Source organism: Sceloporus occidentalis, unplaced genomic scaffold (assembly GCF_023333645.1).
Source record: "Sceloporus occidentalis isolate IW3139 unplaced genomic scaffold, rSceOcc1.0.p SCAF_2, whole genome shotgun sequence".
NCBI classification, from domain to species: domain Eukaryota; kingdom Metazoa; phylum Chordata; class Lepidosauria; order Squamata; family Phrynosomatidae; genus Sceloporus; species Sceloporus occidentalis.
In genome coordinates this window covers 44,039,775-44,065,436 of record NW_028316982.1, presented here as the reverse complement: position 1 = coordinate 44,065,436, position 25,662 = coordinate 44,039,775, and the positions used below count along the sequence as shown (strand labels likewise).

At 40.9% G+C, this 25,662-nt stretch overlaps 1 long non-coding RNA gene across 1 annotated transcript; it reads left to right on the top strand.

Annotated features, from left to right (window-relative positions):
• LOC149318213 (uncharacterized) lies at window positions 1-22,774 on the top strand. Its single transcript, XR_016279807.1, has 3 exons — window positions 1-87; window positions 19,563-19,675; window positions 22,595-22,774. It is a non-coding gene; the product is annotated as an uncharacterized LOC149318213 (long non-coding RNA).
• The last annotated feature ends 2,888 nt before the right edge of the window (window positions 22,775-25,662 follow it).

The window sequence follows — 25,662 nt, the reverse complement described above, 5'->3', positions numbered from 1 at the left end:
CAAATGATGAATGTAACAGCATCACAGTGAAACAGAAAATCAGATTGAGTTCTTTGAAAATGTCATTTGGGACAAGCAAGTATGAAGGTAAGCAGAAATTTTGTCCTGTGAGCTATCCCTTTGGTCTTCAATTGAATGTTAATACCAGTTAGCTTTACAAAAGTCATGTCCCTGGAAGAGAAGTCCCTCATTAAAATAAAAACAGTTAGAAAAGATTTGTTGATCTGGATCTATACAGCTGGCCTAATTTTCAAACTTTCTTTCATCCTGTTGTTGTGGGGACAGTTATAATGAGCACCCACATTTCAAAATTTGTTAGTACACCATATACATCTGGGAAGTAAGATCAGTATTCATGGTAAAGAAGCAAAGCTCAGTGGATACATATTCTCAAAATAAACAGTAAAAAATAAACATAATAGTGTCTCACACAGCTCCTTAGTGGTAAGCATAACTTAAATAATATAAGATCATGTTATCCATTACTGGATGTTGCTATCTCATACTAGATTAGAGCTACTTGATAAGAAACATGATTGTTACTATTCTAAAAGCAAGAGGTGGCAAAACAATTTGGAATGTTTCCCTAACATTCACATTCCCCATTAAGCAATGGATGCAATTGCTGCCTTCCCAGTGCCCCTACCAACAAAGAAAGCTTTGACACTTTAACAGGTATCGAGATATAATGCAGTAAAGAGTGACTGGGAAAATCCTATCCAAATGCTTCTTCAATCATGAATCACACTGGGTGTTCTTGGATCAGTCACATCTGTCAACATTGCCTATCATGTGAAAAAACAAAGATAGATGAAACCCACACACCTTATGATATTCTTGAAGTAATGGTGCCATATTCATTTATTACATTTCTATTCTACCTCTTCTGTCTGGATGACTTCTTTTCTAGAATCTCAAAGTCTATGGATCTTCCTCCATTTTGTTTTCTCACAACAGTCCTCTTGGGTAGGTTAGCATAAGAGAGATAACTGGAGCAAGACTTCCTGGTAAAGCTTCATGGCTGAGTAGGGATTTGAACAGAGGGCCAGGATTCTAACCCCTACGCCATTAAGTAAATAAAATATATGTGATGCATTGTAGTACTGATTCTGAAATTTACAACTTTTGAATATTTGTTATTTCCCCACTACATGAAGCACTGATCCCCACCCCCATTTGAGTGTACTGTTCTTTGTCCACAAGCCTGTGAGCACTTGTGGAATAGGAGGAAATATAGAAATATCTTAAATAAATAGTTAGATTAAAAACTAGGCAGTATGGTGAGTGGCAATGGAAACATAGTTAAACAACAACGTTTGATTCAAAAGTAAAACCTTGTGAATTTTTACAGCTTCCCTGGTGTGCAGTAGACTAGCCTTTCAATCATGAATGATAAAACCCAGTGTTATGACAAAGAAGATTTTCACATTCAAGGTTATTTATTTTTCCTTTGGGGATTCTAACTCAGTGTTTTTTCATTGTGCCCTTCAATTTATTTCAAAAGTTAATTTCATAGATAGGTACCATGTCCTGCTGTGCATGCTTATTACACTAATATAATATCCAAAGATCATAGAATCATGTCCAGGATGTATGCATTTCTTGGTATCACTTCAAGGAAAACAAACAGAAAAGTCCTTCCTTTGTATCTTTACTTATTCATTTGTCTGTCATTTAAAATATTAGATTTAATATTTCTTTCTACCTCATTAGGAGGTGAAATAATCCATGAAACGGCATATATTAAAAACCCATTCTCAAAATTAAAACTTTTTTTAGGGGAGGAAAAAGCTTGCCAATGTAACTTGTACCTGTTAGCAAGGCTACATATGTGGGTTTACTGCCAAATTAATGGTTGGCTACTTGGCAGTCTCAGAAAAGAGGCTGTTAAGATCTAATTAAAGGTAAAAATCAAGACTGCCAGAGCTGTCTTTTACAAATTAAATGTCCTCTTTTATGTGGTGCAGAGGTGCTAGCATTATTATAAAGAGTAATTAGAGCATTTTACAACATCCTTGTCACACAGAGGAAGTGATATTGTGAGTACCTCTAAAAAACCTTAAACATGTTGATCACAGAGGGCTTCCCTTTTAAAGATGCCTGCAGCATTCACCTGCTGTTGAAAGAAGCTGTATTTTAATGTCTTTTAAGGAGAAAAACATGCAATTGAAGGTATTAAGTGCTTAGCTAGTTGAGAAACAATAGCCCTCTTCAAACACTTTCTAAAGTGGTTGTTAGACAAGTACAAGGTATTCCAATGTATAGTGGTTAACAGAATCTTAAATTAGGATCCTACTGGAATGATATACCTGTTAAAGTGAAATCATAATGCTCTAAGTGGCTAGTTTTGAAGGTACCCGAGGGGATTGGAATGGCCTAGAAGGTCTCTGCAGTTTTGTTGGTGCTTCAGTCAATCTGGGAAAGTACACCACTGGAACTTTAAACTCCATTGGCATTGAATAGGATTTCATCTTTTGTCTAAGCTACTTTCTGTAGTCAGTTCAAAGTGGAATTCATTTTAGGTGGAATTTTTAGGTGGGCTGATTGTTTTAATTTTAAGATTAATAATCTGTTTGCATTGGTCAGTGGTGGTTATGACTCTCCCCAAAAGTCAGCATTTAGGATCAAACCAAACCAAAATACATATAAATACACAACTACAAAATGTATAGTTTGAATCAACAGAATTACAGGGCACCTGCATCATACATAGGTGCATTATATGCTGCTTCTTCCACTGCCACGTGCTGCAACAAACAATGGCGTGCACCTGCTGCCACCATGCACCTCCACAAGCATGAGCCCCATTACTTGTAATGGGGCTTGAGCATATGTGCTTTTTGCTTTATGTGGGGGGGGGGGGGTCCGGAATGGATCCCTGCGTAAAACAAGGGTGCACTGTACAAAAAATATAATCATAGAAAGAAATTGATAAACTAAATCACAAGGCTACTAAGCATGTATCCTAAACATGGATACATACAAAGACATGAACTTCAAATTATATACAAACAATGTAAGGCATAATTAATGTATTACAAAAGCACTGTGTAGAATACAAACAAAAATTTATCAGTGATACCTTTACTGGTCAACCAAAATGCACAGTATACAGTGTGTCCGCTCCATATGTGGGTGCACCATACACGGCTTGCACTTTATGCAGAAGCTGCGCTGCAATTAAATGAATGGGGGCACACCAGTGGCATGCATGCCCCACACTGCCACAAGCACAATCCCCATTCAATAGAATGGAGCTTGTGCTTACACTGAATTTGCCTTACGCAGAGAGTCTGGAACAGATCCCCCGCGTAAGGTGAGGCTACATTGTACTTGTTCCAAGTTTTCCAAGCTCCATGGGCGTCTTCATAAGGCAAGATGTTACAAACCAAACAGGAGGGGGAAAAGCATTTGGAGATGTTAGTCAGATTCCTGTGTGTTGTTTCAGTCCTTAGTAAAGATGTTATGATGGAGAGGATATCTTTTCATAGAATCATAGAATCATAGAGTTGGAAGAGACCGCATGGGCCATCCAGTCCAACCCCCTGCCATGCAGGAAATCCAGATCAAAGCTCCTCCTCCTTCTGGCTATGTAGCAATAGGGAGATTTTCAAAGTCCAGGAAATTTAAAGTCCATTTGCATCTCAACAGGGACAAGTATATTGTGCATTTTGGTTGGTCAATAAAGGTATCACTGATGAATTGTTGTTTTTTAAATAGCCAACACAGCTACTCCAGCATGTTTACTGTGTAGAATGGATGAACCCAATTAACTGTAAGCATTAACTATCAAATGTCTGCAAAACATAGACAAGGGCTGCATTCAAACTGCATTCAACCCAGGTTGACACCACTTTAACTGCCATGGCTCAGTGTTATGGAATTCATAGGGAAGGCTAAATATCTCACAAAACTAAAATTCCCAGAATTCCATAGCATTGACCCATGGCAATTAAAGTAGTGTCAACCTGGATAATTTCTCCAGTGTGGATGGAGCCTTAGAGTGGGAAAAATAGTATGGGGAACAGAATTAAATTAGTATTTTTATAGTGAGCAGGTACAATCCAATTGGAGGCACCTCGGTACCTTTTAGTTCAAAGATATAAACTGGAAGTTTGAGGATCTACTGAACCCTTTTCTCATTTGGGCCTAACATATTGCATTTAGAAATATAACCCATATCCATCAATAGTCCTGTTTTGTCAACCCTGTTTCAAGCAACAGGCATTCCTAGATTCCAATTTATGTCATACATCTACAACAATTGAATCAGGTTCTAAGCATCAATTGCCATTTATAAACTCTTTCATATACTTTTTGAAATTCACAGATGTCTTTTGCAAATTGTGAAATTGCATTATGCTCACAGTATGTCAGTGGGTAATTCAAATGCCATAAATGTGTTGCAGGCTTTTAAGATCTGTTCCTAGATACTGTGTCTCTAAAGTGATGGAGGTCTTAATCTGCACCTGCTGTAAAGCTAATTTAAAATGTTATTTAATGTGGAAAATTGTTCCAAAAAAGTGCTTTCTTTAAATTGAGACTAACAGTCTCAGTCAAAAGTTTATTTTTCTTTGGTTACTAATATAAGAAATAACTGTTGAAGTTATAAGATGCCCAATAACTTTAGTAGAAAATTGCATATCCAGTCCTTGGAGGCTGTTATCGAGAACCAAAGGCAAGCATAATTTCTTTCAGGACTGAGTTTAGAAAAGTGAAAAAAAGCAATGCAGGAGATGTTCCACTGGGAGAGTCAATATGCTGATAGCTGGCCAGTACTGTTCAGTAGACCAATAACACAAAGTTAGGAGATCTGCCAGGAGCGCTAATAAATTGTTGAGAAGTACTTGGCTATGTGCTAATCATTCAATATATGAGCGGTTCCAGAAGTTGCAGATTGGGTCTCCATAGATTAGAATTAAATCCACTAACTTTTTCCCCCCACTTTTTGAAAAATTCCCATGATTAACCTTCTTTAACCACTAGGAGCAAGACATTTTGTTTCACATTGACCTCCCCAGTTAACATAACATGCATTATCATTAACATACTTAAACTGATTTTTTGTCCAAACTGGGATGGTAATTCCTGGGGGGTGGAGGAGGAGATGTATGCATAAAAGGTAATGATTTCTTCTTTTTAACTGAATACCATAAATGACTAGGATTATCTGCTGCATGGATGAATTACCCCTCCAAGTAATGATGCTTAGAAAGTCTGAGGAAGGCGCCAGTTTTGCTCTTAGTGTAGAATGCTTCTTCATATTCTTTCTTTCATGAGCTGGCCTGCCACTGGAATCCATGTGGCAAAAGATGATTATGGATTGATCCAATTGTCAGCTCGGTCTCTGCCAACTTGGTTCTCAGTTCTTTTAGCAGAATTAATTTATTGGACTCAAAAATCAGTTAGGTGGGTGAGGCCCAGTGATGTAGACTCAAGTCAATTGACTTGGACTCAAGTCAAACTCAAGTTGCTTCATTGGAGATTATCGCATGCTGATATCTCTGATGGGATAGACATGTGTTTAACCCATCCCCACCAGATCTTACCTCACTGCCCAGTGGCTGGGCAGTAGGCAGCCCATGTGCAATCCAGGCTTGTCCTGTAGCTTTTCAAGAACCTGTTCTTGAAAAGTTATGGGACAAGCCCAGGTTGCATATGGGCTGTGTACTGCCCAGCCACTGGGCAGTGTGGTAAGATCTGGCAGGGATGGAATAAAAGGCCATTGCTTATACAGGAGTGTGATAATCTACAGTTACTTGACTTGCACTTGACTCAGGAATAAATGATGCACTGACTTGTCTTGACTCACCATTTGTATATTTTTAGTAACCACTTTGAGCAGTAGGCAAGCCCCATCCCCAGAGCATGGACGTGTTTCTTGGAGGGGAACATCAAATGGGTTAGACATTGGGCTTGAGGTGGAAGGAACTTTCTAAAGTTTATCAAAAGCTTTAGAAGGCTCGTCTGATGAGCAGCAGGGTCAAACTGCCAAACAGACCTCAAACCCCACCTCAAAACCATTGCTTAATGTGCTTGCTGTTCCTCCTTTGAGATGCACACTATGTCTCCTTTGTTATTTGTTAAAAGTTGGCTCCCAGGCTTGAGATTCAACTTGAGACTCGAAAGTATCTTGCAAGGACTTGAGACTCAATGTGAGAATTTAAAGTAGAGACTTGAGACTTGACTTGAGATTTGGAATAAAAGACTTGAACATATCACAGTGAGGACAGTGAAGTATATATGTCATCAACGTAGGCCTGTTCTACATGGGCCTTTGCCACGCCCCCAGTACATTCTAGGGGTTGGCCGAGGACACAGCATCCAATCAGGCCTCACCCCTAGAACGTACTGGGTATGTCAAAATGGCGGTGCCCTATACACATGGGCGCCGCCATTTTGACGTCGCAGACGCTTAGCGTCCGCACGTCGCAGTGTGGTAATGACACTGCAAGTGCACCATTGGTGCCTTGCGGCGTCATAACCACACTAGAAAAAGAACCTGCTTTTTGCGGGTTCTTTTTGCTGCGCCAGGGAATCGTGCGGTTTGTCCGCTGCGGTTCCCTGTTGCAGCAAACATGGGTGCCAGTAGAGTGCCCTTCTTGGGAGCTCTATAAAGCACCATAGATCACAATATCTGGGATGTAATTTAGGACTTTATCACATGTGGATTTTAAAATTTCATACAAATTGTTCAGTACATCTCACTTTTATTGCTGCCTTGTCCTTGAATCATGCATATACAGCAACAATAGCTCTGATATAGTGTTAGTCTTCAGGTGTAGTAAAATACTCCAGCAGCAGTTTTGGGATTACACAATCACATGGTGCCTCCTTTCCTTCCTCCCCTTTACTATTCCAGAACAGCCTTTCTTTTCTTTTGTTTTGTTTTTCTCTTTCTTAAAAAAAATGCATTCATTTAACTCTGGAATTATTCTTAAAACAACAACAACCATTACACACAAATGTAAGGCACTCTGGGTAAGACAAGGAGGTAGGGTTAAAGACAATGGGAGAAGAGAGAACAAGAGGCCATAAAGAGCCCAGTTGTGCTAATGAAGAGATTTGCTGTAGGGAGTACTCCCAAACTGGCATGTATGCACATCCTTCATTAATGCAATCACATTGAGAATGGAGGTAGTGTGATAAACTCCTTGGTAGATTTAGGAGATTATCACACGGGAAAGCAGGCACAGATTACATGAGGTTTGTATCTGTCTCTGATGGATTTTACCACACTGCCCTGTGTCGAGGAAGTAGGCAGGCAGTATTCAACTCAGTCTTCTCTGGCACCTTTTTAAGAACAGGATTGTATGCATGTAACCCATGCCTGTTTTCCCATACATTAATCTCAGTAGACAAGACAGTGAAGAGTAGTGGTTTGAGTGTTGAACTACAGCTCTGAAATCTGGGGTTTGATTCCCTGCTCAGCCATAAAACCCACTGAGTGAATCTGGGCAAGTTACATGCTCTCAGCCTCAGGGGAAGGCAATGACAACTATTGCCAGAAAAATCCCATGATAGGTTCATCTTAGGGTTGCCATAAGTCGACAAGGACTTGAAGACACACAACTACAACTACAACTATTTAAACATTCCATGGGTAATCTTTTCTATACATATTGGCATGCCTTAGTTACCTCCCAGTTAGACTGCTATAATGCACTCTGTGTATGTGGGCTGCCCTTGAAAAGTGTTCTGATGCTGCAGCTAGTGCAAATTGCTGCAGCCACACTGATGTCAGATGTGCATTACAGAGACCATATAACACTGGTCCTGTAAGAACTACATTGGCTTCCAGTTTGCTTTCAATTTAGTATAAGGTGTTGTTGTTGATCTACAGTGTCCTAAATGACTTGCAGCCAAAATATCTGAAGTATTGTCTCCTCCCATATGAGCCAGAAAATATTATTTTCTGTCTAGAAAAGGCTGATTCCATGCAGAAAATAGTATTTTTTGACAAAAACAAAACAAAACAACCCCCCCAAAAAAAATCAATGTAAATGTTGCACAGAATAAATCCTGAATAATCTTTGAAAATTGCAGTTTGCACAGACTCTCACAGAGGGATGAAATTTGCTAAATGTATGTCTTTCTACCTTCAAGAAGAAATCAAAATATAGCTGTTTTATTCTGGATCCTTTTGTATTCAAGAGGAAAATTAGTGAAGGATTACATCCCTGGTGCCAACTAAAACAGACCCATTGAATCAATAGGCTAGATAGATGATAGGTAGATCATGGAGTGAAACTGACAGTCAAAATGAAGCAGCTTCTAGCTGTTTTGGAGCCATGGCATTTAGATGACACATGCCTTCAAAGTGCACCAAACCTGTATTCCTGTCCTTAAGATTAGAGCAAAAAGGAACTGGGATAAACCAACTCCTGACCATCCTGGTCTGCTGTGCCAGTCAGACTCTGTGTGCACAGCCTGCCTTGGGAGCAGTTTGTGTAGTCAGTGGGGTTCTAACCCACTTCCACCTGGAGCAGACTTAGGCCACTCTTCCATGCTTGTCTACTCTGGCCCCATATAATGAGATTAATCAGAGTTGGTCTACTCTATTTGGTAGATGGTACTGATCAACTAGTATTCAGGATTTTCACTTCTCATCATCATTGCTAGAAGGACCTCAGTATATTAGTGGTATTGATAAATTTTGAAATTAGAGCCCTCTTTGTGACAGTCTTCATCAATGCTTATGAGGAGAGTCCAAAAATCCAGGTGGATGCTTTGATTTATATACAATTTTAAAGCAGTTTTCATTTCTACCAGGAGCAGGTCATTTGTAAGGGCTATGAGTTTTGCTTGTTTAAGTTCCAATCCATACCAAAACACTTTGTACAGTGGGCCATTGGTATTTGCCAGGGTTTGGTTTCAGCATCCCCCATCCCAAAATCCATGTATGGTGAAGTCCCACTAAATACAGTAGCATAGTAAAATGGAATCCCTTATTTAAAATGGTAAAATCAAAGTTTGCTTTTTGGAATACACACACACACACACACACACACACACACACACACACTTTCAAACTGTGGATGTTTGAATCCGTGGATACAGAAGGCTGACTGTGTCACAATAGAGATAGCTTATAGTCATGTATTGGTACTTTGCTACTGAGAAAGTCGTAGAACTTTATTCCTGTGAGCTCTAGCTGAGGACTACACCACTAGTCTTACTTTGATTACATTTAGGAATTGGAGCAATGGATGCAAACTACAGAAAAAGATTCCACCTAAACATTAGGAGGAACTTCCTGACAGTAAGAGCTGTTCGACAGTGGGGCACACTTTCTTGGAGACTCATGGAGTCTCCTTCTTTGGAGGTCTTTAAAAAGAGTCTAGGTGGCTATCTGTCAGGGATACTTTGATAGTGTATTCCTGCATTGCAGAGGGTTAAACTGGATAGCCCTTGTGGTCTCTTTCAACTCTATGATTCTGTGATTATCTACAAATATATTTTCAAGTAACACTTCAAAATAACTTCAAAAAAGTAAAAGAAATCTCAAACAATATAAGCTTAGCAGAACAGAATCCCTTATTATTGTGTTGCTCATTCTCAAAATCTCAAATCCAAATAGGATTATTTTAATTAGGATTATACTCACAGCATAACAATTCCTTTTTTCATTTTGCTCAAATCTGACTTTCATGACATGATCACAGACTGAAGCCCATTAAACAGCCAAAGCAAATGTCCAGTGTATTCATATCAATCAGGCCATGATCTTTTAATTAAAAATATGGTTGCTAAACTGAAATTCAGCTCCTTGGTTGTGCTTCCCTGTTTTACTTGCATATTTCATATGTAAGATAAGTTATGCCATATGTCAGGAGGCAAAACAACAGAAAGTGCTTCTAATGTGTCTGCTTGAAAGTAAGAAGAACAATGGGTAGAGATCTGTAAATTTAATATTTTATTTAATCAATTTTAAGCTTTTAAGCTAAACCCTCTCAAGAAAACATACAACATGTTTAGAACAACAAAATGCAATACAGTCCAGGGTGAAACCATAAAACAAACAACAATAAAAACCAAAAGTAACAACTAGAACCAGATGACAACATATATACAATAGGGTCTAATAAGCCTTATCTCAGGCAATGGCTAATGTAAACCTGCTTCAGTGTCTGCAGTGATGGAATCTGGTGGACACCAATAGGAATAAAGTTCCTCAAAATGAAAGCCACTATCAATAAGGCCCACCTGCCATATAATAATAATAATAAATGCTTTATTTATATACCGCCCTTCTTCCAATCAGGGCGGTGTACAACATAATAATAACAGATACAATATACAAAGGCAATAAAAACATATTAAAATATACATTAAAATCACATACTATCCAGCTCATCATTGGCCATCGGGGGGGGGGGGGGCCTAACTAGAACTTGTATCGGGGAATGCTCGCTTAAACAGGAAGGTTTTTAAGTCCTTCCTGAACTGGGCTAGGGAGGTAGCCGAGCGAAGCTCTATGAGCAGCGTGTTCCAGAGGGTCGGGGCCGAGATGGTGAATGTCCTCCTTGCTGTGGAGGCTAGTCTTGCCCCAGGTACCCTCAGTAGCTGCTGCCCAGAAGTTCTGAGTGTGCGGGGCGGATTGTATGGGGAGAGGCAGTCCTCAAGGTATCCTGGGCCCAAGCCATGTAGAGCTTTATAGGTTATAACCAACACCTTGTATTGCGCCCGGAAGCGAATAGGCAGCCAGTGCAGATCTTTAAGTACAGGTGTAATATGACTGGCCCTGGATGTACCAGTGACCAGTCTGGCTGCCATGTTCTGTACCATCTGTAGCTTCCGGGTATGGTACAAGGGTTGCTCCATGTAGAGTGCATTGCAGAAATCCAATCGAGAGGTTACCAGAGCATGTACTACTGTTTCAAGGTCCCTCTGGCCCAGGTATGGGCGCAGCTGGCGAATAAGCTGAAGCTGATAACAGGTGCTCCTGACCGTCGCATCCACCTGAGATGTAAGGTGAAGCGACGAGTCAAGGAACACCCCCAGACTGCGCACGGAGTCCTTCACAGGAAGCGTGATCCCGTTCAGGACAGGTGGAACCACCGCCATTCCTGGACCAGGGGAACCTATCACAAGTACCTCCGTTTTCCCTGGATTCAGGCTGAGTCGGTTTTCCCTCATCCAGCCCATTACCGACTCCAGACAGGCAACGAGAGGAGAGATGCCATCCTCAGTCACTGCATCAGTCGGAGACATAGAGAAGACTATTTGGGTGTCATCAGCGTACTGATAACCCCGCACCCCATGTCTCCGGATGATCTCTCTCAGCGGTTTCATGTAAATGTTGAAAAGCATGGGAGACAGAATGGCTCCTTGAGGGACCCCAGTTGTGAGGGCCCTCTTATCGGAGCACACGTCTCCCAGCTGCACCATCTGGAACCTCCCAGAGAGGTAGGACTGGAACCACTGGAGCGCAGTGCCCCTGATTCCCACCTCTGCCAGGCGCTCCAGAAGCATGGTCTATGGTATCGAAAGCCGCTGAGATGTCCAAGAGCACCAACAGGGACACGCTTCCCCTGTCGATGCCCAGACGGAGATCATCGACCAAGGCGACCATGGCCGTCTCAACCCCTCAACCCGCCTGAAAGCCAGTTTGAAATGGGTCCAGATAATCCGTTTCATCCAAGATCGATCGAAGCTGGATTGCAACCGCCTTCTCGATCACCTTCCCCAAAAATGGCAATAGCGATACTGGCCGATAATTATTATGCATCAGGGGGTTGAGGGAGGGCTTTTTTAACAGCGTTTTTACAGTGGCCAATTTCAAGCTGGATGGAAATTGCCTGTCCCTCAAAGATGTATTTATAATGTAACAACGAGGTTACAACCGGTCTCCCCTGAGCTGCTAGCCATGAGGGACAGGGATCGAGGGAGCAGGTTGTCTTCCGAACGCTTCCAATGATCTTGTCCACATCATCGGTACTAACCAACTCAAACTGATCCAGTTTAATAGAGTCCATGGAGGCTCTGGATGCCTCTACCCTAGGTTCTGCCCTAATGCCGGCGTTAAGACCTTCGCTTATCCAAGAGGTTTTATCCGCGAAGAAGTTATTAAATTGGTCACAGCAGGCCTTTGAAGGTTCAAGGATCTGGTTCAGGGCAGGAGGGAGCTGAGTTAGCTCCCTGACTACCCTGAACAACTCTGTTGGACGCGACTCCGCGGACACGACACGAGCACCATAGAACGAGTTCTTAGCTGCTCGTATCGCCTCTCTGTAGTCCTCCAAAAGGCGGTCTAGGAGAGCCTTGTCGGCTAAGTGAAGGTGTTTCCGCCAGCGGTGCTCTAGCCGTCACAGGACCCGCTTCCTTGCCCGGAAGTCTTCCGTATACCAGGGCTTACGTTTGGAAGCGGGCCTGAGAGGACGCTTGGGAGCGATGCTGTGTATAGCCCTAGAGAGACCGGTATTCCAGATACCAGTCAGGGCATCAACAGAGTCGCCGTCATTTCCAACCGTGAGGCCCTCTAAGCCTTCCTGGAACCTCTCAGGTTCCATCAGCCTTCGAGGGTGGACCATTCTAATAGGTCCACCACCCCCGGGGGGATCTGGGTAGAAGGCTTTAATTTTGCCTCCACAAGGAAATGATCCGTCCATGGCAGGGGGAAAATATTAGTTATTTCCGCCCACGGATTTTCCGCATCCGTGCAAAAAACCAAATCCAGTGTATTACCCGCAAAATGCGTTGGACCCATAATCAGCTGGGAGAGGCCCATGGCCGCCATGGTATCCATGAATTCCTGAGCCGCACCGGATGGAACGTAGTTGGCCGCGAAGTGGATGTTGAAGTCGCCCAGGACTAGCAGCCTGGGCGTCTCCAACATCAGCTCCGCAACCAACTGTGTCAGCTCGTTAAGGGAGTCCGTTAGCACACGGGGTGGCCGATACACCAACAGAATCCCTAGACTGTCCCTAGCCTTCAGGGTCAGGTAAATACACTCGATAAGATAAGTTTGTCGGATGTGGTTCCTGGTGAGAGACAAGGTGACATATGCCTTCAATCCTAAGGAGCCCTGGTGGTGCAGTCGTTGAATGTCTGTACTGCAGCCACAAGGTTGTGAGTTTGATCCCAGGGGCTCCAAAATCCCCTCAGCCTTCCTCCTTCCATAGGTTGCTAAAATGGTTACCCAGCTTGTTGGGAGTAATTGGCTTACACATTGTAAAACGCTTAGGGAATGCTAGTTCACTGAAAAGCAGTATAGAAATGTACTTGCTGTTGTTATTACTATTCAATACTCTCATGTCCACTAACCTAACAGCTTTGATCAGCAAGAGTGCAAGCTGGAGAATGCTTCACGAGGGAGACAGGGGCTCTTAAAAACTTGCTTACCTCTTGAAACATTTTTAAGCCTCCCAGATGTTTATGAAATTATATATATATATATCCCTCAGTGGCAGCAGGTGGAAAACTCACAAGTTTAACATGTTAACATAACTCTTCACATATACAGTTCACTTTGACAAATATAGATTGAGTGCAGAAAGGTGTTTGTGCCAATAAATATATTTATCTTTATATTGGTATATTTGTAAGTTTGCTTTTACTGGTTAATGTTAATATATTTTTGAGATGCTTTGGTCAAAGACCGTAAATAAAATTGATTGAGTGAAGATATTTGTCTTCAAGATATCTCATGACCTTTTGGTTAGGATCCAACAGGGAACACCCAACTCATGGAAGTGCTTCTGCCAGTAGAATCTGGACATTGGAGACTGAATCTTTCTACTAAAGCCACCTGTGCACCTCAAAAATATTAGGAATGCCTCTGGAGATGGCCAAAGCTTGACAGCTTTTCCATGAAGGTTAGAAATGGTTGGAGGCTAGGGGACCACAACCCTCCAGGGCAACCTGGGGAGCTACATCTCCTCCCACCCTCCCCCTGAAATTAAAATTATTTTGCTCTTCCCAAATGCCCCTTAGGTGCTGTGGAGGATTGTTGTGTCATGTTTTTGGCATACCAGACTATTTTAGGACAGAAGGGCACCCCCCCCCCCCATTTTTTTAACATGAATTATCAGTCAGGCAGGCTAGTAAATCTTCAGAATGAATGGTTGTTCTTGCTGTTTTTAATTTTCCTATGTTTCCTTTGTAACTGATCTTGGATGTATGTTAATATAAGTCACCACATAGTAGAAACATAAATATTGTAAAGCCATAGTATATTCCCATGGCTGTGACAACATTAGTGGCACAGAAAACTACTGTGATCATAGCAGGCAGGGTGCCACAATTCTTGGAATGCATCCACACTCTACATTTATAACAGTTTGATACCACTTTAACAGCCATCACACTATCCTACAGAAAAAAATGAGATTTGTCATTTGGGGAGAGAGATAGAATACTTGCTAAAGAGCTTGAGGCTGCTACCACACTGCTGAATTAATGCAGGTTGGCATTACTTTTACTGTCATGGCTCCATGCTATGGAACCCTAGGATTTGTAGTTTGATGTGGCACCAGAGTTCTTTGACAGAGGTTAAATATCTAGCAAAACTACAAATCCCAGGATTCCATAGAATGGCATCATTATAGTCAAGATAGTGTCAAACTGCATTAATCCTGCAGTGTAGATCAGTGGTTCCCAAACTTTGATCCTCTGGGTGTTTTGGACTTCAACTCCCAGATACCTAAGTAAGCTTGGCCAACAGTCAGGAATTCTAGGATCTGTGCTCCAAAATATCTGGAGAACCAATGTTTGGGAATCACTGGTGTAGCTGCAGCCTTAGTGCTGTAAGTCAAGGTAGTGCAGTAGGACTCTTTAGCAGAGAATTCTTCACCAACACACACTTCATTAAGATATAATCCCAGAACTTTGTAAAATGGAGCCACCATGACAGTTAAAGTGGTGTCAAACTCTGCAGTACAGATGCAGACACATAACAGCTCTGTAATGATATGTTATTCTTGGATAGGTCACCCTCAGTTTTTTGTCTGTAAAAATGGAATAATTTCCTGTAAGAGGAAAGAAATAATATTTTAATGCTATAATAATAAAAGTCTGGATTACATACAGCTCAATGCTCAGTGATGGCTCATTGCATCTATGTCAGTGAGTACAATCTCTGTTTTAGTTGGAGTTTTATCCAACATGATGAACCTTGACCCCCAAAATAGATGCAGCACCTTGAACAGGTCCTTTAAAGTTTGGACTAAAAATTTGAGCAGATTCACCATCCTGCTAACACAGACGCCACACAGCCACCAGACAATAATTTCCATAACTGTTCAGACTCTCAAGTAAGCATGTACAAGAGACTAGCTTTAGGCTACAAGCCTATACATTACTATTTTAATATAAACTTGACCAAATACATTTGTACTTACACCCAAGTACATATCTGTACCTCTTATTGGTTAGACACTGCCCACTATGCAAACCATGCTTACATACAAGCATGCATGTGTTGAAATTTTATGAATGTCAGCCAGAATCCTCTATGGAAGTTATGAATGTGTAACTGTCATAGATCCCATTTTGAAAGAAAGGTGGAATATAAATCCTCATCATGATCATCATCATCTAGAGTAGGGATTCCCAACCTGGGCTCCAAGGAGCCCTTAGAGCTCCACGTAAACTTCCCAGGTGCTCCACAGCCACTCCAGAAAACTGAAAGAAATAAAAATGGAATGAAATTAAAGAATAAGAATATATTCTTACATATACCCCTAAACTGTTAAAGTATAGAGTGTATGAAAATGTTCACATGTAACATATTGGAAATAGTTATTCACTTTGCAGAAGCCTGGAATTGGCTGCAGCTGGAACTCAAACCAGCAGGTGATGTCCAATTTAATTAATTTAATTTGTTTTATTTATATACCGCTATTCCAAAGATCATAGCGGTGAACAGCAAGTAAGCTAATTAGCAAGTAAGCTAATTTGCCCCCAACAGTCTGGGTACTCATTTTAGCGACCTCGGAAGGATGCAAGCCTGAGTCGAGCTTGGGCCCTTTTGCTGGTCTTGAACTCTCAACCTTGTGGTTTCGAGTGAATGGCTGCAGTACAGGCATTTACCCACTGCGCCACCAGTGTGTGCCATGTAGCAATGTGTAAATATACTGTGTCATCTTTGCAAGGGGGAAGGTATTCCCAGATGCACAGGAACTTTTACAGGAAAGGGCTGGACAAGGTGGCCGCATGGCAAATGTATATATAAGCCCAGATGTCCGTTTGTACAGTGTGTTGGGGTTTGTAGTTGGTGGGTGGTGTTGGTAATTGTTCTCGCGTGTGTCTTTGCAACAAATAAACAAAGTGCCTCTTCGGAGATAAGTCAGGCTTTGGTGTGCTTTCATCTAGCAGCTGTTTCCCTGGCATGCTCCAGCAGCTTGCAGTTGTTTATCTTCACACAAGCTTCCAAGTTTACTCTGCATACTCACGTTTGCATCAACATAAACACCATTAACTTGTAAGACATAGGGAGGCCTTTTAGGTGCTCTGCCATAAAAATAAGGGCTTCATGAGTCAAAAAGGTTGGGAACCCCCGAGCTAGAGTTATGCACTTGTCACTGTTACGTATTCATAATCCCTATGTAGCCCCTAATCTTAGAGTTATGTAGGGACTGTGAAAGTCTCCATATCCCTATATATTGTTAAGTAGCAGCTGCAGTTATATTTATCACACTGCTTAAGATGATCACAGCATTGAATGCTTGGGTTGTACTGCATTGGTCACCCCTGGTGCTGAAATGTGTTAAAATGGAGCCAATCTATTCTGCATCATTTGGAAAAAAAGAGGCAAAAGATTAAGGACAAAGTTTAATTCCTGTCTTTATTTATTCTTGCAAGGTTCTTCCTTGTATTTTTGCAACTCCCTTTCCCCCTCTTTTTCTTTCTAGCCACTCTGTAGCAAGGAGGTGAGGGTGTGCTGGAAGCAGAGCTCTACAGAACTGTGTGTGTGTGTGGGGGGGGGGAACCCTACCAAGCTCACGACAACTAAGAGCAGGAAATGGAACACATGCTTTTCACCAAGGCAAATTTCTTTTTCCAATCAGATCAGCCATCATACAGGGAGAAATGGCAGTGACAGAATGTCAAGAAATCAATCTGCCAATGCACATGGCATCCAAATCTAATGGCGGATGAAAGTCTGACAGAGAGGAAATAGCCCCAGACCAAACCATGTTGTATATCATGATTAGAAGTGGAAGGAACACTTCATTTAGCCCAAACAGTGGCAAATTTTAGATTGCAAAAGCCTGACCCAAGGTTTTCAGGGAAAGGCCAAAAAAGAGCTTAAATCTTAGTTTCTCCTTTCTATGTCAATATGTATTATGAAGAACACACATAGTACAGTGACCTGGGCTTTGGTTCTCATTTGAGTTCATGTTGAACATAAATCAATAATAATTTCCATGTATGCAATATGTAATCAGAAACCATCTTTCCTTCTGCCTTTTCAATGGTGATGAAGATTTGTTGTTTCATCTACAGCAATTCACATTCTTTAATTGCATGACATGAAAGTTACTAAAGGTAACCTTGAATCAGCCATGCACTTTCATGTGTTTTCCATTTCATTTTCTTAAAAAAAAAAAAAAAAACTAAGGAGAAACTACAGGAGGAGAAACTAGGTAGAAGAAACCTTTGAAGAACTAAACCCCTCCTAATTAAGCTTCTTCTGTGATTTTTGTTCACTGTGTCTTTCTAATGGCATAGTTATTACATGTGAGATACTAATGGGTAGATCATTGACAGAAGGAGTTCATCGTACAAATGGATCTAGGGCCTGGATGGCTGTTAGATGATACCTCTTACTATTTTTGTAATTTGGCAGTGATAAAATACCTTAAGACACCAGATCCTTTCTGATCTTGGCAACTAAGCAGGGTCAGCCCTGGTTAGTACTCGGACTGGAGACCATCAATGAATAACAGGTGCTGTGGGGTATATTACAGAGGTAGAAACTTGCAAAAATCACCTCTGAGTATTCCTTGCTTAAGAAAACCCTATTAAAGTCATAGGTCGACAGGTGACTTGAACACACATACATGCACACACACAATCCTGCCGATCCTCACCCTCATTACCTGTTGTTTTGTTCATCTATGGAGTTTGTCAGACCCCTTACCTTCCACTCTGCTCCCGTCACCCCAAAGTCACCAATCTGTGACAGGAGCCTCCTGGTGGGATCACAGATGGCACTTTTAAAGGAGAATGCTTCCGTTTTTATCATGGAAGCATTCTCCTAATTATTTTTAAAAGGGCCCTTTTTAATAACGATTTAATCCATAAGTTGAAGAGTATACACTGGTGGTGCAGTGGTTAAATGCCTATACTGCAGCCACTCATTCAAAACCACAAGGTTGCGAGTTCAAGACCAGCAAAAGGGCTCAAGCTTGACTCAGGCTTGCATCCTTCCAAGGTCGCTAAAATGAGTACCCAGATTGTTGGAGGCAAATTAGCTTACAGTTGTAAACAGCTTAGACACTGCTTAGGCGGTATGAAGTGGTATATAAATGAAGCTTGTTTGTTTGTTTGTTTATACTAAATGTACATTATCCCTGTGAATGAGAAAACATAAATTTATTTTTATTTTGTAAAAGCAGTTGTCTGAGAGAAATGTTAGTGGTTGCATTCTTTATCCAGCACAGAACTAATTCATGCCAGTATGTGACTTGGCTTGTTAAAACCCAAAACAGAGTGATTTCATTTTTTGGTGCTTTTCACTATTGTGAAGATCATCTGCTGTTAGGGACTCATCTTGCCATCCCTCTGATATCCATAGAAGCAGAATTGAGGGAATGGCCTGATATGACTGCCAACAAGCCACTTCTGCTTCCATGATGCAGTGACTCAGCAGCTGTCCTAGCAAAAGGATTAGCATTTTGGATGGATGCTGCCAGCAATGAGGCTGAAAAGAAGCAAAACAATTGTTATGGTAGTGTGGATAGTGTTTATTTCAATATAGGCCCTTGTAAGATCCCAGTCGAGGCTGTGAGGTCATTTTTCATAGCTAGGTTGTTGTACAGGGGAAATACCTTTCTAACAAAACAACCTGGTGTCACCTTCAAATGTGTGCTATATTCCCACTGAGCATGGCTCTAATTTAGCAGTATTTCCTAATCCTTGCCCAATCTAACTCAGAGTAGGACTGCCAAATGGGTAGAGAGATAGTTTAATGCCTATTTATACCAAGGCAGAGTCCCAAAATTTCTAAAGGAATGTGATTTTTGCATTTCCCCCCTTCCTAAAACTAGAGCGCCAATCCTTACCATAGTTTCCTTTTCCGTAGTTACCTCTTCAGCAAAGCAAATGTGATACCTTGAAACAGGAACAGGACCTTATGATAGATTAGGGGTTCCAATGGACCTCAGGGGATTGTGGAACCCTGCAATACACTGCTATTTTCCTGAGAGGGGGTACTGAAATGCTTCTGAAATGACCCCTCTCTCTCCAGGAGGCATCAAGCACTTTTGCAGTGTTTTCCCCATGATTAATTTGGTGGTAATAAAAGACTCACTCCAAACTAAATTTGGTATTTTACTTCCTTCAAAGGGCTTCCCCCTTTTTCCTATTTTCAGTTGTACCTCTCTTTTTGTCTTTAGCATTGTTCCTATATTTGAAATCTTCTTTGAGCCAGCTCACATATGAGTTCACTGATCTAAGGTCAAGTTTGGGCTCTCATCTTCAGAACATTTGTGAGTACAATCCATTTCAGGTAAGACTCTTTCATTATACTGTAACTGTTTGGGAACAGGACACATATGTTTGATCTTGCAAGGCACTGATAACTGCACAGAATTTGTAGCTCAGAAGGAATTGCTCTAATCTTTTTAAAGTGGCTCTAGGGAACTTACCAGGAATATAAATCTGTTTAGAATTTCAGCTGCAACTTTCAATATTTTCTCATGTATAATGTCTGCATTTTCCTTAATAAAATGGAAGTTCCTTTTTACTCTAAGTATTGATGTTTGAAGTTACTGAAATATGTTTCAGTTTAAATCAAGTGCCAATTGTTTCTAGAGTAACTAATGTAGTTTTACACAAATACTACAGTGGCAAGATAGTAGATTTATTTGGTCCTGGCTACCCATTACAACATATGGTCGTGGCTTGATTTCTCTTTGATAGATATCCACCAAACCACAGTTGTAGCAAAGTACAAAATATCTCTTTGATACATATTCCTTTACTGGTTTGCACAAATAGCAAACAAACAAACAAACAAAAAAAGCCAACAAAAAGCAGTGTCACCTTCCTCACCTAATCTTCAAAGACGTAGTCATGTTTTGTTTTTATTTTGGTTTTTTGTGCAAACCAGTATAGGAATATCTGTCAAAGATATATTTTGCATTTTTGTAGTGTTTAATTTGTCATCATTTATTTTTCTGTGTAGACAGCACATTAGCCTTGCTGATGATTTGAAACAACTGATTGGGCAATGAGATTATAACAGACACTCTTCCTTGCCCAACATGCATTCATCCTGGTTCGCACACAAATGTTAAATGCATATGTGTTGTATGATTGACCTAGGGTGCATCGACACTGTAAAACAATTGTGCAGATAGGTACTACTTTAAGTGCTGTAGCTCCATCATATGGAAATTGCGGATTTGTAGTTTTACAATATTTTTCAGCTTCTCTGCCAAAAAATGCTGGTTCTTCACCAAACTACAAATCCCAGGATTCTGTAGGATGGAGCCATGGCAGTTAAAGAGGTGTCAAACTGCATTATTTCTGTCTCCCATTTACACACTTCTAGGAGTGCAGGAGGAATCCAGGGATTCTTCCTCCTCTTTATTCTTGGAACAGAAACCTGCTGATAGAAGGGGAGACAGTAGTCTTCAGCTTCAGGAGTTGGGTGCAGGAGAAATCTAGGGATTCTTTCTCCTATTGCCAAAGTAATGGTCTGGTGTGTCAATGGGAAACATCAGCCTCCAGCTCCCAAAGCATGAAGCAGAACTGATGCAAACAGCCTTCTGCTTTGGGAACTGAGGAGGAAGAATCCCTGGATTCCTCCTACACTCCATTCCTGAAGCTAGCGGCTGCTGTCTCCCATTCTAACAACAGTCTTTTGCTTTGATTTGATTTGATTTGCCGGAGGCTCTTGTGTCAATTTCAGACAGCAGCCTTCCTCACACTCACTCATATCCTGTTTCTCCTACCTTTTTGTCCCTCTCTCATGGATGGGGCTGGGCCACACCAGGAGAATGGAGGAAATTTGCTGAAGTTCTGACCTTCTCCCAGAGAGTATTTGAAGCTCAGTGGGCAGAGAAGGGAGAAGCCCCATTTGCCACGTTATCTGGCCTCACCTTCTCTTCTTCTGAGCTCCTCTATCTTACAAACTATGTTAATGCTACATGTCTTCCAAAAAAGAAGACATGTAGGGAGCAACAGTGGCATTGCTAGGGTGGTAGTTGTGGTGTCAGCCTACTTATGGTGTCACCCGGTGTGGCCTGCACCCCCCATACCTCCTAGTGACACCTCTGTCACAAGGCTGTCCTCAATCACTTCTCAGCCAGCTACTTGGTTGCTACTTCCAGGGTAACCACATGGTAAAGGGAGCAGCAACTGAGATTGGTTGTTTCGAATATACAGTAGAACAGTAGACTTATTATCAAGAAATATGTGTTGGACTGTGTGTGCCAGGATTGTCACCCAAAGGGAAAAGACGTGATAGATAGATAGATGATAGATAGATAGATAGATAGATAGATAGATAGATAGATAGATAGATAGACAGACAGACAGATGGGTGATCACTGATGTAGATGCACCCCTAAAGGTCTTCAGCTTACAGGGTATCCAGCGATGTTGAGACAGGCTAAATGTGCAAAACTCATAGGTTCCCATGCTCCTTCACAAAGCAGGGTTATAGCTTCTGGTGGGTAAAGATATTGTCCCCCAAACAAGAATTCTGCACCCACAAATTAATTTCCTTCAGTCCCCAAACTTGTAGACCTGCACAGGGTAAGGCACTGAAATTATTAATACATAGAACTCTTACATTTGCATTGTTCACATTCCTTTAATACCTTTTCCCTTTTCTTTCGATGCCCAAGCTCTTTCTAAATATCCAACTGAAGTTTCAAGTTACTGCATTACCACAAATTTAGAAACTAAAAGGAAACTGTATCATGGGATGCGGAATTCTTATGTGGGGCAATGAAGTTCCATAGCTGAACCCCTAAAACAAACCATGGCCTATAAATCGAAGTTAGTCCTCACTGTAAGTATCAAATAGTCATCAAGAGATAAAAAAAAGTCATCAGATTATAATATATAACATTCTGAAAGAGATAATTCTTTGTTTAGGACATGCTGCTGGTAAGATAGAAACCAGATCAGAATCTACATTGAACACAATGCTATACTTTATTTAAAAAAAGAATGTGTGGGGGAGCTGCTCTTAACCTAATCAGATCCATCTCCGATGCTTCATAAATTTTCTGCTAATAAATATAAATTCTCTTCATGGGACGCATCTGTTTGCAAACGTTGAAAAAGTTACTTTTTTGGTCTTCAGTTCCCAGAATTCCCCAGTTAGTTTGGCTATGTCTTCATTGGCTGGGAGTGTCTGGAGAGTGTAGATGGGGGCAAAAAAGTAACTTGTCAACATCTGCTCTTTTGATAGCTTTGGCCATGCAGGAACTACAAGAGTCTCACTTCTTCCCAGCTATGGATCAAGAGGTCCTGGAGTTGAGGGCTGGAATTTAGCTCTAGTGACCTGAACAAACAGAAGGGATGATTCATGAATTCCACCATTAAAGATTGCAGCAAACCATTGTAATGATTCATGGGCTTTTGCTTTCCTTTTTCCACCCTGCAAGCTCCTATATTACCCAATTCAGATGTATGTGAATTAAACCTTATATTACTGCCTACTAGTGAACAGCATTTTATTTGCTTACTTTTCTTTATGTGTATGTGTGTGTGTGAGAGAGGGAGAGAGTGCATGTTCACATACATGCATGGGCATGCACACTTCTCCAGGCATGATAAAAAATTTTAAAAAAACAAACAAAAGTAGCTTCATTTGAAGAGAATTTGTCACTAATATGTTGCAGCTGTAGGGGACTGCACAGCCAATTAAAGAGAACAGGTTTGGCTCCTGCTCAGATGAGGCGACCACATGTTGGACTTTGATTGGTCACCTCTGGGGAACAAAGGGTCACAGGGGCATCTGTTTGCCATTTCCTATCAAAATAGTGTGGTGTGAGGAAAAGGGTAAAGGGACAAACAATCAAAATGTGGATTTCTTCTTCTAATGTCTTGTCCAGAAACACGAGAAGATGAAGTGACATCTAAAGCATCCTACTGAGTGATATTACGAAGAGCTTGGGAATGAAGCAAACCCACGTATTAATGTTTAACGCAGTTGGAATAATCCTAGTCCTCCATTATTAATACGTGTGGGGAAACAAGTTTTGATTCAGTAAAATTACTCAGCATTTGCTTCACTATGTATTACTCAAAGAAAGTTATGTTTGACTTCCTAATAATAATGATACATAGAGTAACATACTACACTTGGAAGGAGCAGTTACAATCAAACAGATTAAGATGTGAGTATACTTAGTTGTCAGGAAGGAAGGGGAAATTCAAAGGGGAAAGGTGAGGCTATAAAAAACTACAGAATGAAGTTGTTGACTGAGCTTTCATGTAAGATGAACTACAACAGTTAACTGGTGTATCCAAAGATGACTCAGGATGAAAATTCATTGAATGATCATCAATACCAGTACATTTTCAGCTTAAATACAGATGGTTCTTGTTATCCACTGGGGGTTGGTTCCAGAACCCATGGATACCAAAATCTGTGGCTGTTCAGGTCTCATTATAAATAATGGAGTAGTAAAATGGTGTCCCTTATATAACATGGCAAAATCAAGCTTTGCTTTTTGGAATCTATGTTTTTTTAAAAAATATTTTCATGTCATGAATGGTTGCATCCACGGATAAACATTCCATGGCTATGGAAAGCTCACTGTAATGGTAAAGCTAATTGTATTGAAGTAGTAATTTGGCAGAAACTAAACTTCAACCTTTTTTTTTATAAAAAATATCTTATAACACTAACAGTGCAGTCTTAAGTCTGTTTACTCAGAATTCTAATTGAGAAAAATTTGACCTGTTACATAGTAAAAGCTAAGGCACCTTTTGCACAATTATAACAGTTTGATATCATTTTAGCTGCAATGACTGCATCATAAAGAACATTGGAATTTGTAGTTTCATGAGGTGTTTAGAACTCTTTGTCAGAGATCTCTAGTGCCTAACAAAACCTATAAACTCCAGGTTTCCATAGAATGCAGTCATGAAAGTTAACTGGTATCAAACTGCTGTAATGGTGCAGTGTCAAATGGGCCTATGTATAATTATTTGTTATTCTAGAGTAGACTCATTGAATCCATGGAACATACATATATTTTGAGTTACGTTCCCACAAATTCAATGGGTCCACTGTAGTTGGGAGGGATAAATGTGATTTAACTGTAAATGTGCTCAAGATTGCATCCTGAAGGAAAATATAAGATGACAAAAGACTATAGGATTTCTCTATTGAACACACATTACTTGAAATCCAGAGGGGCACATGGGTTTCTCTGCATTTTTAGTGGGGTTGAGAGAACCACAGAATCTGAGAGAATATACTGTTTCAAGATCATTTCTATGAAGTGATATATGTATTTGACATATCTACTCCAGATTGTGCCTTTTTCAAATCTTACATAATTCATCTTTCAAATGGAACACTGGAATGTGTACTGGTAGTAACTCAAAATCCAGGACAGGCATGTGGAGAAAACAGTGGAAGCTGTCTAAGGAAGTAGTTATACTATTCAATTTACTTCAGATTATTTTTAAAGGTATAGACTTACTATGCATCTGTTTGTTTCAAGAAGAACAAGTGATGATTTTGAAAGTACAGATATCTCTGCTAAGGGATCTTGTGGCACCTTTGAAACTAAGTGAGCACAAGAAGTTGTAGAATTAGTTTTCACAGACTTGTTCTTTTTGCACTCAGTATAGCTGAATAGACCGGCCATTAAGGCCAGCATGTGGGTGGAGTGGGGGCCTGGTATCTGCACAATGCATGCCCTAAATCTTCCCCCATGCCGGTGTGATGTCACCCACTGCATCACACTGTGAGTGACACCACAGTGCTCCTCTGCCTCTACATCCAGATGACGGAGTGCCAAAGGAGTGCAGAAAAAATACAAAGTGGGCAACTATGGCACCCTTTCCGCAGTGCAGAAAGGAGCTGCTTTTTGCAGCTCCTTTTTGTACTGCAGAAAGGCCAGATCGGGGTTGCGGCATGCAGTAGCCACAGCCCCAATCTGGCACTAAAAGGGGCAGTTTGTACAGCCCCTTAATCTGCAAGGCACTATAAGATCCCTTTACATACTAATATTCCAAACTAGCACAGCTCTGTCTCTGAATTCTATAAGCATGTATGCTGTAATGGTTTACTGTGGTTTACTGTGGTTTACAGCAACCCCAGATTTCATCATTGCCCAAATGCAATTCTTTCATCAGGCTTTAGCATACATTCACTAGACCAAGTACTGCTGGTAAAACTAGTTGTTGTCTTGGTGGCTGATCAATTGTTAGGGAAGCAAAATAAAACCACCACTGTAGGGGTTGTGTTTCCCCACACACATATACACTATCTTGATATGGATGCAGGCACCTCTTCAC